At 33.2% G+C, this 10,533-nt stretch overlaps 1 long non-coding RNA gene across 2 annotated transcripts; it reads left to right on the top strand.

Moving 5' to 3' along the window:
• Window positions 1-5,117: 5,117 nt before the first annotated feature.
• LOC147845654 (uncharacterized) lies at window positions 5,118-8,783 on the top strand. 2 transcript variants are annotated; one of them, XR_015480928.1, is made up of 6 exons: window positions 5,118-5,238; window positions 5,545-5,600; window positions 6,079-6,138; window positions 6,953-7,067; window positions 7,332-7,443; window positions 8,545-8,783. It is a non-coding gene; the product is annotated as an uncharacterized LOC147845654 (long non-coding RNA). The 2 variants fall into 2 exon arrangements; XR_015480929.1 differs by lacking the exon at window positions 5,118-5,238 and adding an exon at window positions 5,377-5,446.
• Window positions 8,784-10,533: the final 1,750 nt, after the last annotated feature.

Here is a 10,533-nt window from a genome sequence, read left to right as displayed (position 1 = left end):
ACAGGATACATGTTAATATCCACTGCTGTATGGATATCCAAGTTAATGTACAAAATAAACCTGATTTAATATCCACAAACCATGTCTTTTATAATTGTACTGACATTATGAGGCTGTGGTGAAAAAGATGGTAAAATTGCTGTAATTCTTTACAAACATGCACTGTTTTAAAAACTTTTTAAATTTGTAAAACTCATTCTTGATCACATTTGATGGTGATTGATGATCACAGAGTGCTGAACAGATCTTTTAATACTAGTTGCTTTGTGCACGTCCTGTCTTGTTGATAAGATTTTACGTATTACTAGGGGGATATGTTAATATGCGGCTGTTAATTAATTTAATCGGCGGGCAAAAGCACTCCTACATCACATTGCAGTGGGGCTCAAAATGGGAGGGATTTACATCCTATTTTAACTTCAGGAATTCAAAGAACTGCATTAAATTCCTTTCTCCCATGCCATGTCTTTAAAATACGAACATTGATTTTACCACAGTATTTCAATTGATTTTTCAAGCTCAACTGCTCCTCACGGCATTTACACTTGAACAATAAAACAAACGCTTAAGTCTATTCAACTGACTGTATTTTGATTCAATTACATTATTGATGCTGTAAAAAAGAAGCCTTGAATGTGAAAATATTCACATCAACCTTTCAATAGAAGTTCATCAGTGGTAATAAACATTTCCACGCATTTGTTCACAAATCAGTATATCTTATACAAGCCCTATTAGAACAGTTGGTAGCAGAAGTATTTTATGGTTGTGCTGGCCGTTGCAAGGATCTTGTAAAAAACAAAGAACATAATCTAAAGTCACACAAGGGAAACGATGGCGTGGACAAGCCAAAAACTCAGATTTTTGCAGGATACATGACTACACAGCTTTTGAAAATCTTCACTCTGACAGGAGTTTGCAAAAATATTCAGTTTCAGTGCCTAAGATACTCCGTTTCCTCGTGGATTAATGGTCAAAACAGAGCTACAGTTCTTGAAAATGCAAGTTCATGAACCTAAAGATGCTTTGTGGAAACATGGATCCAAATGTTTGACAGTTTGCACTCACTCAGAAATTCTATCAGAAAACTCCTTTAATCTCCTTAAAAGCCTAATCAGATGAACATGGTGTTAAATCAAAAATAATCTAGCCTAATCAACATCTATATTCCAGTATATTCCTCTTCATCTAGCTGTTTTTGAACCCAACGCTTATTTCAGGATTGGGTGCTTTTTGAAAAAGTTTTCTCACTTTTTATGATTCATAACATAAGCAAGTAACTACATAAGAGAATGCAAGACAGCGTCTCTCTCTTCGCTCATCTGCCTCCCTCTTTTTGAATTTGGCAGTGCTTGAGTGTCTGGTAACCCGTGTCACCTTTAAATCTATCCCCCATGTACTTTCATACTCGTACAGCGAACTCCCGATTCTAATTCCCCTCTCTGTGCAGAGTGCTTTAGCAGCCTGCTGGCCAACTCCATACAGTCAGCAATGCATCACGCTTTAAAATGGACATCCGAACAGCAGAGCAGTTTAGCCAGAGCAGCGTGATATATAGAGCCTCTTGTTTGAGTGGTGAAAAAAATCAGGCCATATGAATGCAGACGCCTCCCTGTGCCACCGCTCTGCCTTTGCCACAGCGTGTCCCTGGGGTGTGAGAAATGTGTGAACAACAGTATTTGCTTTGAAGAGAGACGCTGAGGAGATGACTGCTTCGGGTGAAGTGCACTCACTGATTTTCAGCCACTCTATCACTCCCATGCAAACAGCCACACTCGAAGTATGCCAGAGGATTGAATATTCATCACTTTTTCTCTTTAGCTTAAAAGGAAAGAGACGTAATCATGCCAAATAAGTCTCGGGGATGCATGTCCTAAAGAGGTAACAAAATGTGATGTAACTAGACAAATATGTGCATATTTCTTGTAGATTCACATAAACAGCCGTGATTTCTTTGCATCATATGGGTTTTCATTTCATGCTCTTTAATCAATCAAATTGCTGTGCAGTTTGTAGGCTTTCAACTTACACTAGACCACACAAATGTCTCAGATATGATCCTATTCTACTGTTTTTGATCATTTCTGCAGCTGAATTTTCAGTTCAGCACCCTCGCTGTCTCGCATTTCATTTGCATTTAAGATTTGCCGTTACTAGTTCATGTGTCTCATTCGTGACTGCCTTTTTGAATGGTTCATGGCATTCCCAAACTTCCTTATGGATGATGCTAATGCCGGGCAGCAACATGTTTGGTTGAATGCTCTCCGAGCCCCATGGGGCAAACAGATTCATGATCACTTCTTTCATGTGATTCGTTCACATTTGCTCGTTCAAATGGGGCTTCTTCTCCCTCAAACTTTGATGGTAAAACCATTTGGAAAGAGCATACCCATATTTTATACTTATATTTTTATTTAAATGCTTTTTTTTTTTTTTTTTGCTATTATATTTTATCAAAATGAGGGAAATCACTGCCCTCTACCATTTCAGAGTGCACAGATCTGTAAAAACAGAAGCTTTGTTTAGTTTTTTTTCCCAAGAAGAAATCAAAAATCAGCAATGCCTTTCTCATTTTCTGCTTTTTACTTCTACATTATGCACTACATTCCAAATGAAACAGACGTTTCGGCTGTTTGCTTTCATCAATGAATCTATTATTTTTTTTTATCCCCAATGTGCATAAAATGAAAACAGTCCTGCAAGCTTTATACAAGAATTGGAGTTTCTAGGTTAAAAGGGCAGTTCAAACTGATTAAGAAAGAGCCCACAGACATTTTGTATCCCTTTGTTTTTTAAATTATGTAAATTTAGCATTTTGTTGATTATAGTTGTTTAAGGTCTGAATGCCATAATGTTTAAACATTATCAGTTTGCCTAAAAAATGCAAAAACTCGAAAGCCTTACAGAACAGTAAAGGGAAGAGTAACGTTAGAGTAGACTTGTGTTGCCTAAATAACCATACAGTGGAGATCAGAAAATAGAGAACACCTACATTTTTCTAAATTTTGAGGTCATTTGTTTAGTCGAAATTGAGGTTATTCTAATAGTAAAATAACATTTTTAGTAGAAAAGTAGATTTTTAAAGCATTTTTTCATAATCTGAAGCACTTATTTCATAAAAAAATAGGGAAATTCAAATTTCACCAAGATATTAGTGTCAATTTGGCGCATTCTACTGCATTAGCAACTACATGGAGCAGGTGTATGGTTGCTGTCACCTCAGCATCCAATGAGCTTGCCCCTCAATATTTAAATGGCTTTGTGTTGCTTGCAGTAAAAATATAATCAAAATTTTTTAATTTTTATGAGGGTTTCATACATATGTTATGTTTGCAGCAGCAGTGTCATTCTCTGACAACATATCTGTGACTATACTGGCAGTACTGGCAGTCTCTATACTTGCTCCGCACCAATAATGAAAGCAGCAGCAGCATAGCAGGTCTATTCTGCCAAGATCAAACACATCGACATTGCCATAAACATGTTTAAGTTTTACATGTTTATTACCATACTAAATCTCTCAGAGAGTTCCCATGACAGAAATTCCTAATTATTTAACAATCGTCCTTTAACTGGTAACCTAACATTCTAATTTTTACAGATTTTGCAAGATGGCGCTCTATTCTGAAACCCTATTCTGAAACATGTTGTCCAAATAAAGACTAAAAATATGACCCTTTTAGCCCTGTAAGACATTTGTGATTTAACTATTTTATCTGTACAATATAAATAACTAACAGAAGGCCCCCCAAAGACTGGTCATCCATAAAAGACAACACTGTAAACGATTTCTGTTGTTTTCACGGTATTATACTGCATTTCTCAACAGTTGTTTACTGTATAAGCTGTGCACAGTGTGTTACTGTATATATTGCTGTTTTCACAGCATGATAATGTATTCTCAACATTTCCATACTGTGAACATGATTGACAGTATGCTACTGCAGATTTTACAATGAATTTTGGGAAAAAATCAGTTACTGTGCATCTAAATACAGTACTGCAAATGACCATGAAAAACTCTACACACACTTTATATTATTATTATGTTTATTTTTTTGACAAAGTATTTTATGAAAAAAAATAAAATAACCTATTTCTTCAGACTGTTCAGTGCATAAAGCTGTCCCCTGGTTTTCCATATTTGGGTGTACTGCACCTTAATTTTATAAGGTTAACATGAAAATATTAAATCATTTTTAATCAACATAAATTTGTGCTTAACCAAAACGTAAACTGGAACAAAAGTAATTGATTCATGAAACCAAAGTTAGCTTAAATGTCAAAATGACCAGCCTGCTTTAGACGGATTCATGAGGTTAGGGCACCCGTCATCACCATGGAGGTCACATATCTTCGCATTTTCAAAACAATATTTTAAAATACCCACCATCTCTAAAAAAACAACTTCTTTAATCTTTAAAACAACTACATTCCCGCATGAAAAACGGTTAAAACTAAATTTCATAACACATTCATTATAGAGCCATCTAAGACCGGGGCAAGTCTCACATGTCTAGCCGATTATAACCTCGTTTCGCCGGATACATGAGTGATGATGGACACCCTGGAGGTCAGAATCTCCGCTATCGGCAAAGCACGCTTACAATTTACACATGATATCTATAAATAAATCACAGATTTAAGTTTGTAAGAACTACATTCTCGCATGAAACACTGTTAAAATTTCATTTCGTGACATATTAAACGCAATATTTATAATATTAGCTGGGCTTTCTCATCCGCCATTACCATTTGCTTGTTGATGTGAAATGAATTCTGGGAGAAAAAAATATTAATTCTCAAAACACTTCAAACGAACTTTATTCGTATTGTCAAGGTCAGATATATGTAATAATTTCGCTGGTAAAGTGAATATAAAACAATGTTACTATATTGTAATCAATATCACGTTTGCACTGGCTCGGTTCAGCACTCGAGCGACTCTGAATCGTATTGAACCGTTTGCTCGGGAATTATTTGATCACACGTGTTCACAAGCACATTCAGCAATATGCAATTAGTGTATAATTAGTGTATAAATGCGTGTGGCCAAGCAGTATAACGAAATAGTAATGAATCATATATAAAAAGGAATCTGTTTTAGGCGGATTAAATTGTTTACTGTTCACTAAGGAGCCGATTCATAGAACCGAACGGACACGACTCGACATGCAGGCAACGGCTCTCCTAATTTGAAATTCACCTGTCGTCTTTCATCCAGCGAATTCATCCTCGGTAAGTGTTTTAAAGTCAAATTCTGTCCGTTAAAGGATTGTTTTATAAGTATTTCTGTGTATTGTGTGTGTAATTTAAAAGAATTAACCAAGTGACATTAGTTGTAGGTTCTTATGTTATGTCACGCTATCCGTTAACAAACGGTATTTTAAACAAGAAATAACAGACGCCAGGCGGTCATTGTAGTGTTTGCGAGATATTAGATACAGTAAGTTTATCTTGAGTGAGTTTTTGACCATACGTTAAGTTACCTGAAAAACATAACTTCAACTTATTGTAACTGCATTAATGAATTCTCTATTTCAGCACAACACTGAGATGAAGGCGAAGTCACCATGAAAAGTTAAACGTTTACCGTTAAGGTAAGCTCTGGTCTTCACATAGTCATTTTGACTAACTTAAGCTATCATTATGGTAAAATTTTTCAACTGTAAGTTAGTTATTTAAACTAAACTCATAATGAAATGAGTCTTAACTGTTTTATTAAATGGAGCTGAAAATTAAATGCAGTTGAATTATTTTAAGCTAACGTTAATATTAACAAAATACATATTAATTGTCTATTTCTCAATAATGTTAATGAGCTTGATGTATAGTGTGTCATTAATTGTACATTTAATTTTTGGTGTTCAGGTGTACCTGAGGTGAGTGTACGTTCTGAGTACACAGATATAAGCCAAAGTCATATCCATCCTAATCTAAGAGAAATTGATGGGGTCAGGGAATGATTTGTGTACAAATGTATTTTAACCCCATACAGATTGGTATGGTTGTACCATAGATTTAGATTAATTAATGTTAAGTCTTATTTTACTCTTATTATATTTATCTGTTTTTCAGGTACAGTAATTGATGTTGAAAAACTGATGCTACCAATCACTCCTCACTTGATTATTCAAGGTAATGTTGATGTCTTCCTCATTTTGATTAGATTTTTAAATGTCAAGTTGTTCACAGATTTGTTGTGAGGAGTTTCATGTACAACCTCTTTTTCTTCTTCCAGCAGTTCCTAAGAAAACTTTAAGAAAAAAAAAAACATCTGGTGTTAAAACAGCCACGGCTATGCTATTTGCCTACCAAGTTCTGAGTAAATATTAGACAAACATTTTTTTCTATAACTGTTGTCTTTATGTTTATTAGCAATTTTACTGGGCATATGTGTTTTTTTTTTTTTCAAACAGCCTGGAAACTGTAAGTTTAGTTCAATATGTTATTTTATGCTATTCATTTTTGTCTTAACATGGATTGCATGTTGAAGCTATCGTTTTATAGTGGGAAAATGTAAAAGAGAATCACTGAATACAATGGCATAATGATTCTGCTTGTTCAAATAAGGTACTTGATTTAGTTTTCCTCAAGCGACACATCAGTTTTTATGACTATTGCTTGACACTTGAATTGAAGGGACAGTTCACCCCAAAATGAAAATAATAGCATCTTTGGCATACTCCACTTGTTTCAAAATAGTTATATATTTATTTTGTTCCGTTGAACACAAACTCGTATTTGTTAAAGAAATTTGGTTCAAATATGGATGTCAATAGATACTGGTTACTAACATTCTTCAAAATATCTGCTTCAGTGTTTACCAGAAATTCAAACTAGTTTAAAACACGTGGAGTAAATAGTGGCAAAATAGTAAACTATTCCTTTAAATATTTTATTCTGAGAGTTATTTATATGTGTCTTGTCTTTTGTCATATTGTCCTTCTAGCCCAGATTGTGATGGACCTGGAATGCGACACCAGTTACTCTTAAGACAAGAACCGAATAAAGCACAGATGTGGAGGGATTTGCAGCCAAACTAACTGGAGGGAAGGAACCTTTAGGTAAAAGCACCTGCTTTATTTAGATCTGAAGTATTTTATTTGACATAGAGATTTATTGTTTTAATTCTAATTTAAAGCAAACAAGGTTGAGCACCCCTGGTCTAAAAGCTCAAAAATGCTGTTTCCGTGATAAGGTTAAATGTAGTTTAGAAATAGATTCATTAGGATCAATGCTTAAAGTAAACATTTTCTTCTCTCTGTAGACCAAACATGTTTACTATCCCTCACATTTTAATAAATTGTTTCTGTTTTTGTTTCTTACAGTGTGGGTGAACATACTACCTGGATGTCCAACAAAGGCTGCACAAGTGCGCATTTGATAGCACACATTCTGTCCTGTCTACATCTCTGATGACCTGGAAGTGCTTCGACATCAGTGAGTAATACATCTTTATATTGTCATGCATACAGGATTTCTGTAAGCTTAGCTTTAATGTTAGTTTCTAATCAGCAGTGACTGTTTTAAAAAATTAAGTATTTAAATTATTCTCAACGTTTTACTGATGCTGTGCACAGTAATGTTATGATGATTTAGTTTGAGGAAATGTCACTAGAGGGTTTGTATAAAAAATAAATAAATAAATAAATTGTATGAAATGACTCGATAAAATGTTTATTTGTCTCGCTGACATGCCATCACTACTGCATATTAAAATACAGTAATACGAATTGACCGCAGAATATTACCACAAACATTTCATGAAGTAGGCTAGACTGCTCTTTAGTTCTCTACTCAACTTTAACACATTTCCTCGTGTCGCTGAGCCTCTCTGCAGATTTTGCCAAAAATGAATACTTACTGATATTTGGTTTGCATAAAACAAAGTAATCACTAACTCATCATTAGCATTATTTTAAAAAATCACCCACGGCTTTCATGTTCTCTAACACAATCTTATCTGTAAGTTAGAAGTGGATTTATACGTGTTAAAAGCCTAAAAGTATTTAATTAACATTAGTCACGTTAAATTAGATTATTTTTATTTATTTAATTTTAAATATGTAGCCTCTTAAAGTGAGAATGAACTGTGTTCACCCCTCTTAAATTCGTGGAAGCACTAGTAGTGTGATCATGGAATCAGATATTCGAGCTATACAGAGTCGGACATTAAGTTAAGATGAGACTTTATTTTTTACACACCTGTGTGGACACCTGAATAGCAATCTTTAAGAACAATGCCCGCTGATCTTTTCCCATTAACGTTAGTGTAATTGTGAATTGACAACAAACTGTATTTCACTAACAAAAACAATAAAAAAAAACTGTTATATATATTATAACTGTTATATATATTTATATATATATATATATATATATATATATATATATATATATATATATATATATATATATATATATATGTATATATATGTATAAAAAAACAACAGTGCAGTGTTTAGTTTCTGAATGAATTAAATGGTTTGAGGGATGATTAGTTTTTACTTCAGTGATTGATTTTGCCTGTCATTTTTGCAGGATCATCATCATGCTGCTGCCCTTTTTCACTGTCCCTTTCCACATCATTTGGCCTTCATCATTTCCTGTCTTGTAGCAGTATTTTCACCTGTTTTTAAAATTGTAATAATTTTTGATGCATTAATTGTTGACTGGTTTTAATGATCAATTGTTTATTAGTGTTCTGTTGCTTTGTTATATTAAATTATTGCTACTGTTTTAGCATGGTTTACACAATAAACCTTTATTGTGAAGTTAAAGTTTCAGTTTCTTTATTTTTCTTGTATTTCTTGAACAGTTAAAATAACACTTGTGCAATTTTTGAACATTTTTACCCATTATAAAGTAGCACTATTAAATAAAATAAAATAACATTTAATAACTGTAAAATACTATACAGTAATAATAAAAGTAACGTTAAAATACCGTAGTTCTTCATGGTAAAAATGTACAATAAAATACTGTTTTCAGTTTTGCAGTATGTGTATCACTACTGTAATTGGTGTTACAGTAAAAATCAACAACAGTAAAATGATGTATTACATTTTACAGTAAATGTAATACTAATGTAATTAGTATTACAGTAATGTTACTGTTTTATGAAATACAGCAGCTACTGGATAATTGTTGCCAGTAACTTACTGTTGATTTAACAAGAAATCGTTTACAGTGAATGACAGGGTAGATTAGAGTTTTTTTATTGGACACTCGGTTTAATGGTATACTGCGCTGTAAAGGTTTGTCTTGAACACAGTGTCTCAAAGTTTAAGAAAACGTGGACTGTAAGTGAAGCTTTTGCCCAAGCCAGTCTGGAAATCTCTTAAAATGTTTTGCAGAAAAAAGTTATAGCTAAGAAATCTGCTGTCAGTGAACTCTGGAAGCGATGTTTACAAAATGTTGATCTTCACAGTAAATTGTATATTCCTAAGTTGCTAATTCTTAAAGTCCATTGCTATTACACATTTATGTTCTTTATCTAAACAAATAAATCCTTGTTAATTAGGTTAACCCACTGAAAAAAAAAGTTTGTTTTGGTAATCTTCAATCAAAGTCTGACCACAGAGTGGTGATCTTTTTCTGTTGACATCAGTCTGACAGTTCGGCCACAATATTCCTAAACACGCCCCTTTTTTTCTCACAATGCTTTTTTTTTTAATCATCAAGGAACATACTTACAACAACACAACATAAAAGATGAACATGAAAAGAAAACTAATATAACAATTGTAAAAAATAAATGAGAATAAAAAATGAAATTATAAAAATAAATTTCTACATACAATGATTTTAAGAATTAACAGGAAAATCGCTAAAACTCTTATAATGATTGATATATATCTCAGATTTTTTGCTTTTCAACAATTTCCCAGTAAAAATAAATAACTGCAGATCGATACAAAAAATTGTTAATGTGGGATATGACTCAGCAAATTTCTGTTTGTGTATGTGAAATTTTGCAAATAAAATAAAGAAATTTAACAATATATTCAAGACTTTGGTTGGATTTGTTTTCATAATAAAAAATAATATTTTTTAATGTAAAAGAATAACTAAGTTTTGTCATTTAAAAAAATATATTTTGCTAGATTCTTGTTTACAATGTTACATTCAAACAATAAATGACATAGGCTCTCTTTATCTGCATTACAAAAACTACAGATGATTATATTGTACTTTGATAAATATTTTACTGGGTAAATAGAATGTAGTTTTTTAAAATTAGTTTCCTTAATTTTAATAATAGAAGTTTACACTAAAAATAAGTGCACTTGAATTACCCGAATGATGCACTTATTGAACTGTTAAAATGAAGTGTGGAATGTTGGACACTTCACGCACTCAATGACCGCAGCTTTGCTCATGTATTGGGCGGAGCTATCGGGCGCACATGTTGGATAACTTTATTTTAGATTGTGAACGCAAAATTCACCTACGAGTGATTATACCGCCTCCCGACGGTGAAGGCAGCGCTACTCATGGCAGGTATTATTTGATAGTTTGGTCATTTAT

This window comes from Danio rerio, chromosome 3 (assembly GCF_052040795.2).
Source record: "Danio rerio strain M-AB ecotype USA chromosome 3, GRCz13ab, whole genome shotgun sequence".
Taxonomy (NCBI): domain Eukaryota; kingdom Metazoa; phylum Chordata; class Actinopteri; order Cypriniformes; family Danionidae; genus Danio; species Danio rerio.
The sequence above is the reverse complement of the archived record's forward strand: the minus strand, read 5'-3'. Positions and strand labels throughout refer to the sequence as shown.